Below are 9,118 nucleotides of genomic sequence, written 5' to 3'. Positions count from 1 at the left end.
CGATAAAAACTATTTTATAGAAAAAATAATTATTTTTGCATCGCTTTATTCTCAGGACTATAACTTTTTTATTTTTTTGCTCATGATGCTGTATGGCGGCTTGTTTTTTGCGGGACAAGATGACGTTTTCAGCGGTACCATGGTTATTTATATCTGTCTTTTTGATCGCGTGTTATTCCACTTTTTGTTCGGCGGTATGATAATAAAGCGTTGTTTTTTGCCTCGTTTTTTTTTTTTTTTTTTTCTTACGGTGTTTACTGAAGGGGTTAACTAGTGGGCCAGTTTTATAGGTCGGGCCGTTACGGACGCGGCGATACTAAATATGTGTACTTTTATTGTTTTGTTTTTTTTATTTAGATAAAGAAATGTATTTATGGGAATAATATTTTTATTTTTTTTTTCATTATTTTGGAATATTTTTTTTAATTTTTTTTTACACATTTGAAATTTTTTTTTTTTACTTTTTTACTTTGTCCCAGGGGGGGACATCACAGATCAGTGATCTGACAGTTTGCACAGCACTCTGTCAGATCACTGATCTGATAGGAGTGCAGGCTGCTTCACAGTGCCTGCTCTGAGCAGGCTCTGTGAAGCCACCTCCCTCCCTGCAGGACCCGGATCCGCGGCCATCTTGGATCCGGGGCTGGAGGGAGCAGGGAGGGAGGTGAGACCCTCGCAGCAACGCGATCACATCGCGTTGCTGCGGGGGGCTCAGGGAAGCCCGCAGGGAGCCCCCTCCCTGCGCGGTGCTTCCCTGTACCGCCGGCACATCGCGATCATCTTTGATCGCGGTGTGCCGGGGGTTAATGTGCCGGGGGCGGTCCGTGACCGCTCCTGGCACATAGTGCCGGATGTCAGCTGCGATAAACAGCTGACACCCGGCCGCGATCGGCGGCGCTCCCCCCGTGAGCGCTGCCGATCGCATATGACGTACTATTGCGTCCTTGGGAAGTAAAGCCCACCCCACATGGACGCAATAGTACGTCTAATGGCAGAAAGGGGTTAAATCACAGAGATATGTCACACAAAATACTTAATAAGTAACATTTCCCACATGTCTACTTTACATCAGCACAATTTTGGAACCAAAATTTTTTTTTTGTTTGGGAGTTATAAGGGTTAAAAGTTGACCAGCAATTTCTCATTTCTACAACACCATTTTATTTTAGGGACCACATCTCATTTGAAGTCATTTTGAGGGGTCTATATGATAGAAAATACCCAAGTGTGACACCATTCTAAAAACTACACCCCTCAAGGTGCTCAAAACCATATTCAAGAAGTTTATTAACCCTTCTGGTGCTTCACAGGAATTTTTTGAATGTTTAAATAAAAATGAACATTTAACTTTTTTTCACAAAAAATTTAATTCAGCTCCAACTTGTTTTATTTTACCAAGGGTAACAGGAGAAAATGGACCCCAAACATTGTTGTACAATATGTCCTGAGTATGCCAATACCCCACATGTGGGGGTAAACCACTGTTTGGGCGCATGGCAGAGCTCGGAAGCGAAGGAGTGCCATTTGACTTTTCAATGCAAAATTGACTGGAATTGAGATGGGACGCCATGTTTCGTTTGGAGAGCCCCTGATGTGGCTAAACATTGAAACCCCCCACAAGTGACACCATTTTGGAAAGTTGACCCCCTAAGGAACTTATCTAGAGGTGTGGTGAGCACTTTGACCCACCAAGTGCTTCACAGAAGTTTATAATGTAGAACCGTAAAAATAAAAAATCATATTTTTTCACAAAAATTATCTTTTCGCCCCCAATTTTTTATTTTCCCAAGGGTAAGAGAAGAAATTGGACCCCAAAAGTTGTTGTACAATTTGTCCTGAGTACGCTGATAGCCCATATGTGGGGGTAAACCACTGTTTGGGCGGATGGGAGAGCTCGGAAGGGAAGGAGCGCCGTTTGACTTTTCAATGCAAAATTGACAGGAATTGAGATGGGACGCCATGTTGCGTTTGAAGAGCCACTGATGTGCCTAAACATTGAAACCCCCCACAAGTGACACCATTTTGGAAAGTAGACCCCCTAAGGAACTTATCTAGAGGTGTGGTGAGCACTTTGACCCACCAAGTGCTTCACAGAAGTTTATAATGTAGAACCGTAAAAATAAAAAATCATATTTTTTCACAAAAATTATCTTTTCGCCCCCAATTTTTTATTTTCCCAAGGGTAAGAGAAGAAATTGGACCCCAAAAGTTGTTGTACAATTTGTCCTGAGTACGCTGATACCCCATATGTGGGGGTAAACCACTGTTTGGGCGGATGGGAGAGCTCGGAAGGGAAGGAGCGCCGTTTGACTTTTCAAAGCAAAATTGACAGGAATTGAGATAGAACGCCATGTTGCGTTTGAAGAGCCACTGATGTGCCTAAACATTGAAACCCCCCACAAATGACACCATTTTGGAAAGTAGACCCCCTAAGGAACTTATCTAGAGGTGTGGTGAGCACTTTGACCCACCAAGTGCTTCACAGAAGTTTATAATGCAGAGCCGTAAAAATAAAACAAAATTTTTTTCCCACAAAAATTATTTTTTTAGCCCCCAGTTTTGTATTTTCCTGAGGGTAAAAGGAGAAATTGGACCCCAAAATTTGTTGCCCAATTTGTCCTGAGTGCGATGATACACCATATGTGGGGGGAACCACTGTTTGGGCACATGGGAGGGCTCAGAAGGGAAGGAGTGCCATTTGAATGCAGACTTAGATGGAATGGTCTGCAGGTGTCACATTGCGTTTGCAGAGCCCCTAATGTACCTAAACAGTAGAAACCCCCCACAAGTGACACCATTTTGGAAAGTAGACCCCCTTAGGAACTTATCTAGATGTGTGCTGAGCGCTTTGACCCACCAAGGGCTTCACAGAAGTTTATAATGGAGAGCCGTAAAAATAAAACAAAAATTTTTTCCCACAAAAATTATTTTTTAGCCCCCAGTTTTGTATTTTCCCGAGGGTAACAGGAGAAATTCAACCCCACAATTTGTTGTCCAATTTGTCCTGAGTGCGCTGATACCCCATATGTGGGGGGGAACCACTGTTTGGGCGCATGGGAGGACTCGGAAGGGAAGGAGCTCCATTTGGAATGAGGACTTAGATGGGATGGTCTGCAGGTGTCACATTGCATTTGCAGAGCCCCTAATGTACCTAAACAGTAGAAACCTCCCACAAGTGACACCATTTTGGAAACTAGACCCCCTAAGGAACTCATCTAGATGTGTTGTGATAGCTTTGAACCCCAAGTTTTTCACTACAGTTTGTAACGCAGAGCCGTGAAAATTAAAAAAAAAAATCTTTCCCCCCAAAATTATTTTTTAGCCCCCAGTTTTGTATTTTCCCGAGGGTAAGAGGAGAAATTCGACCCCAAAAGTTGTTGTCCAATTTGTCCTGAGTACGCTGATACCCCGTATGTTGGGGGAAACCACCATTTGAGCGCATGGCAGAGCTCGGAAGGGAAGGAGCGCCATTTGGAATGCAGACTTAGATGGAATGGTCTGCAGACGTCACATTGCGTTTGCAGAACCCCTAATGTACCTAAACAGTAGAAACCCCCCACAAGTGACCCCATATTGGACACTAGACCCCACAGGGAACTAATCTAGATGTGTTGTGAGAACTTTGAACCCCCAAGTGTTTCACTACAGTTTATAACGCAGAGCCGTGAAAATAAAAAATCTTTTTTTTTCCCACAAAAAATATGTTTTAGCCCCGAGTTTTGTATTTTCCCAAGGGTAACAGGAGAAATTGGACCCCAAAAGTTGTTGTCCTATTTGTCCTGAGTACGCTGATACCCCATATGTTGGGGTAAACCCCTGTTTGGGCACACGGGAGAGCTCGGAAGGGAAGAAGCACTGTTTTACTTTTTCAACGCAGAATTGGCTGGAATTGAGATCGGACGCCATGTCGCGTTTGGAGAGCCCCTGATGTGCCTAAACAGTGGAAACCCCACAATTATAACTGAAACCCTAATCCAAACACATCCCTAACCCTAATCCCAACAGTAACCCTAACCACACCTCTAACCCAGACACACCCCTAACCCTAATCCCAACCCTATTCCCAACCGTAAATGTAATCTAAACCCTAACTGTAACTTTAGCCCCAACCCAAACTGTAGCCCTAGCCCTAACCCTAGCCCTAACCCTAGCCTTAACCCTAGCCCTAACCCTAGCCCTAACCCTAGCCCTAACCCTAACCCTAGCCCTAGCCCTAGCCCTAGCCCTAACCCTAGCCCTAACTCTAACCCTAGCCCTAATGGGAAAATGGAAATAAATAAATTTTTTTAATTTTTCCCTAACTAAGGGGGTGATGAAGGGGGTTTGATTTACTTTTATAGCGGGTTTTTTAGCGGATTTTTATGATTGGCAGCCGTCACACACTGAAAGATGCTTTTTATTGCAAAAAATATTTTTTGCGTTACCACATTTTGAGAGCTATAATTTTTCTATATTTTGGTCCACAGAGTCATGTGAGGTCTTGTTTTTTGCGGGACGAGTTGACGTTTTTTGACGTAACATTTTCGGGCACGTGACATTTTTAGATCGCTTTTTATTACGATTTTTGTGAGGCAGAATGACCGAAAACCAGCTATTCATGAATTTCTTTTGGGGGAGGCGTTTATACCGTTCCGCGTTTGGTAAAATTGATAAAGCAGTTTTATTCTTCGGGTCAGTACGATTACAGCGACACCTCATTTATATAATTTTTTTATGTTTTGGCGCTTTTATACGATAAAAACTATTTTATAGAAAAAATAATTATTTTGGCATCGCTTTATTCTCAGGACTATAACTTTTTTATTTTTTTGCTGATGATGCTGTATGGTGGCTCGTTTTTTGCGGGACAAGATGACGTTTTCAGCGGTACCATGGTTATTTATATCTGTCTTTTTGATCGCGTGTTATTCAACTTTTTGTTCGGCGGTATGATAATAAAGCGTTTTTTGCCTCGTTTTTTTTTTTTTTTTCTTACGGTGTTTACTGAAGGGGTCAACTAGTGGGCCAGTTTTATAGGTCGGGCCGTTACGGACGCGGCGATACTAAATATGTGTACTTTTATTGTTTTTTTTTTTTTTATTTAGATAAAGAAATGTATTTATGGGAATAATATTTTTTTTTTTTCATTATTTTGGAATATTTTTTTTTACACATTTGAAATTTTTTTTTTTAACTTTTTTACTTTGTCCCGGGGGGGACATCACAGATCAGTGATCTGACAGTTTGCACAGCACTCTGTCAGATCACCGATCTGAGAGCAGTGCAGGCTGCTTCACAGTGCCTGCTCTGAGCAGGCTTCTGTGAAGCCACCTCCCTTCCTGCAGGACCCGGATCCGCGGCCATCTTGGATCCGGGGCTCGAGCAGGGAGGGAGGGAGGTAAGACCCTCGCAGCAACGCGATCACATCGCGTTGCTGCGGGGGGCTCAGGGAAGCCCGCAGGGAGCCCCCTCCCTGCGCGGTGCTTCCCTGCACCGCCGGCACATCGCGATCATCTTTGATCGCGGTGTGCCAGGGGTTAATGTGCCGGGGGTGGTCCGTGACCGCTCCTGGCACATAGTGCCGGATGTCAGCTGCGATAGGCAGCTGACACCCGGCCGCGATCGGCGGCGCTCCCCCCGTGAGCGCCGCCGATCGCGCTGGACGTACTATCCCGTCCATGGTCATAGGGGCCCACCCCACATGGACGGGATAGTACGTCCGATGTCAGAAAGGGGTTAATGTTGATATTTGTTTTTTGTTTTTTTTTTGTTTCTTTTTTTAGTACACTTGGGATTTGACATCCAGGGAGACATGGAAGCTATGGGGCTATTTTTCTTTTGTTTTTTGCTTATTTGTAGATGTATAGTTGGTGTCGTTTACCTATCTCTTCCTTTTCCCCTTGAGTGCCAAATCGCCATGCACAGGTTATTTGTTTATACACACGCTGGTTACCATGGAGTTGGTTATATCCGGATCTTCCATACAGACAGGGATTCGCTGCGTCCCGTGGTTGTCAGGTGAGGTTTGTGGGCGGTTCGCCTAGACTCCTCCCTGGCTCTGACGTGGCCGCTTGCGATGCCCAGTACTGTTGGTAAGTGATGTCCGGTTCAGTGCTGCTAGCGCATGCGTTGTAGGTGATGTCGGTGCTGCGGTCATGTGACCGCGTGCACGTGATGTACCTGCATGCCCACTCTGGCGGCTTCTAACCGGCGGATATGGCGGTGGGTATGCAGGCTGTTAGAGACATGGCGATTGGCCAATATGTATTGATAGCAGTACAAGACGATCCTTCAGGATTGGAGGGTATATTTGTTATGGAGGTTGCAATGGTTTATTGGTGGATCGTCGCCATGGCAGCTGAGACAACAAGACCATGATTGGATTACAGCTTCATTTTTGGACTACTCCTGATGCTCTTTTTAACTGTTTTGTATTTGTTATGTAATATGATGTCAATATAATGTGGGTATTTGTATGTTTTATGGATAACAGTGTGATTTATGCATTTTTGGTACTGTTGTATATGGTTAAATAAAGGCCGCCCCTTGTTAGTGATTGGTGCCTGATTTGGCTCCACACTATTTAAGGTGGCCAGGTGAGCTATGTTATGTACTTGACAAAGGCCATGTCCGGCCGAAACGTTGTATGATGTGATGGCGGAATAAAGACTTTTCTTTCATATACCCTTCACCTGGAATGGATGCTGCTTCTTTTTCTACATTGTGAGCATTCCGTATTCAGTCATAGGGGTGGTGCGGCGCAGATTCAGTCAAGGCTCTGAGTATACAGTTTGAACTTGATGGACCTAGGTCTTTTTTCAACCTATGTAACCACGCACCTTCCCCTGACTAACACTGGCTCTACATTGAGGCTGGCTGTCAGTCAGGGCCAGGGACGCGGTTACAGTGGCTGCTCTGTATACTCAAAGCATGACGGAACCAGCGCTGGCGCCGTCACCCATGACTGAATACCGAATGGTGGAGGGGAGAATAAAGATAATTTTCTCCCTGCTGCATTTGGCTGTGTGCAGGCTTGAAACAGCATCATAACGCTATTAACCTGCAGATTAACCCCATAGCTGCAGGTTATCAGCATTATTTCTGGTGACAGGTTCCCTTTAAAGGGGTATTCCAGGGATTTACTTTTTGTAAAAGTCTTGTAACTAGTGATGGTGCAGAAGAGTGCTGAGCTTTGAGTGTGTTGATTGACAGCTTGGCTGTCCAATCTAAGGCTGGGAGGCTCTGGCTGTCTCCAGATGTTCATTATCTCAGGTGATTGCCAGGCTTCTTAACTGAGCTGTTTCTCCCAGACCCTTGCCAGATGCACATTCAGCTACTGTGTGTTTTGTCTCTCTGTACCTAGTGTTCTTTTTATAGATCTTTCGTTGCCTTACCTTAAAAGTCATTCTGACCATCCGTCTGTAAACCCCTTCTGCTCTAATTGTTACCTGACTACACCTTTGTCTGTTCCTTCTGTTTATGTCGTACCCACCTGCCTTCTGACCTTGGACTCCTTGACTATCCAGACTCACGGCTTGGTCATGAGAAGTGACTAGCGACAGTCAGTCTTTTGTTACTTGTATATTGGCTCTCTAACCGAGCACTTCGCCCTCCAGACTGTGGCGGTTTTAATTGCAGCAAGGTACTAACTACTCATAAATGCAGGCTTTGGCCTAGGAGAGGATTCACATTAGGTTAGGTTGATAGGTTGACAGCAACCGGAGATCACTTTATCTTTGGCTGCTGGACCCTCATGAATTGGCCAAATTATGTGTTAAGCATCTCCATTTTTTCTTATTATCTACAGCATTAATTCAAATTTCATATATTCCATGTTAACATGCTATAGCGCTGCAGAGTGCAACTTTATTTTCTGGTTACACATGGAGATGGCTACTGTTAGAAAACTGGTGTGTACAGGTGCAAACTATTTGGAAGTGAGAGTCAGTCTTTTCTTATTTGCTGGAACCATTAGGCATCCCCAGATCTTATTAATCTAATATATAATTGCCTAGAATACTACTTCCTGCAATTTGTGCCAACTTCCTGTCCGGAGCTAATGTCCGGAGCTAATGTCCGGAGCTAATGTCCGGAGATAAGTGACGTCAACAGTGTCCAGTGTCTGATTGGTTGCCGCCTGCTGCGAGCGACCAATCAGAAACGTGCCGTACTGTGACACACTCCGCCCGCCATTTTGGTGTGATTTTTGAATTTTTACCTCACAGCAAGTTTCTACTGCGTGGAGGCGGGCCCAGTGACGTTGCTCTTCAAGCTCCTGCCGAATTTCGTCAAAAAAATGATAATACCATTTACCAAAACTATATATATTTAGTTGTGAAGTGGTTCAGTGACATTTTCACACCAATTTTGAACTTTTGTTTGGTGTTTTCTCCATATACTGCCTATTATTTTTGTTCTTTCTTACTATTATTTATTAATTGTATTATTCTTACATTTGAATAAATAAAGTATATATGGATTCTAGACTCCCGATTCTTTAGAATCGGGCTGCCATCTAGTATGTCATAAATGTGTAAAGTGGAAAACCTTGAAAGTAGCATTCCTATCATACATACATTATATACCATTGGCTCTGGTCTTGCGACTCCAGTTCACCAATTCAAAGGAGTCTCCCTCACCATTTAAATCAGTGAATCACTGTAGAGGTGGTCCCATGTGTGCTTGTTTAACTACAATTAAGTCTTTAAGAGTCACAGAAACAGCTGAACAACCAATACTAGACTACTTTCATAACTCCAAAAAATTCCATTGTGAGAGTCTCTGGCTAGATATAAGGAGATACTGAGCACTGCAGGGTGAGCTTCTAAGCCACCATTTGAGGTATAGTCACATGTATTTGATTTAGAACAAAAATCTCTCTACTATTCTATTCATCTGAATGCACTGTGGGACATTGCAATGTGTGCGTATGAGGGGGAAAGTATGATAGCCTCATACTATAGGAGGGAGTCACTGTTGTGTCTCATAATGGGTTTGGGGTAACTGGGGGCATCAGGCTGTGGGGGGATCATTATTGAGGTAATATATTATGTGGAGAGTAACTATGGAGATCTTATAATGTGAGTAAGAGAATAGTGGGGACATCACAGTATGTGGTGGGGTCATTGTCGAGGCATCA

This window comes from Ranitomeya imitator, chromosome 4, assembly GCF_032444005.1.
Source record: "Ranitomeya imitator isolate aRanImi1 chromosome 4, aRanImi1.pri, whole genome shotgun sequence".
NCBI lineage: Eukaryota > Metazoa > Chordata > Amphibia > Anura > Dendrobatidae > Ranitomeya > Ranitomeya imitator.
The sequence above is the reverse complement of the archived record's forward strand: the minus strand, read 5'-3'. Positions refer to the sequence as shown.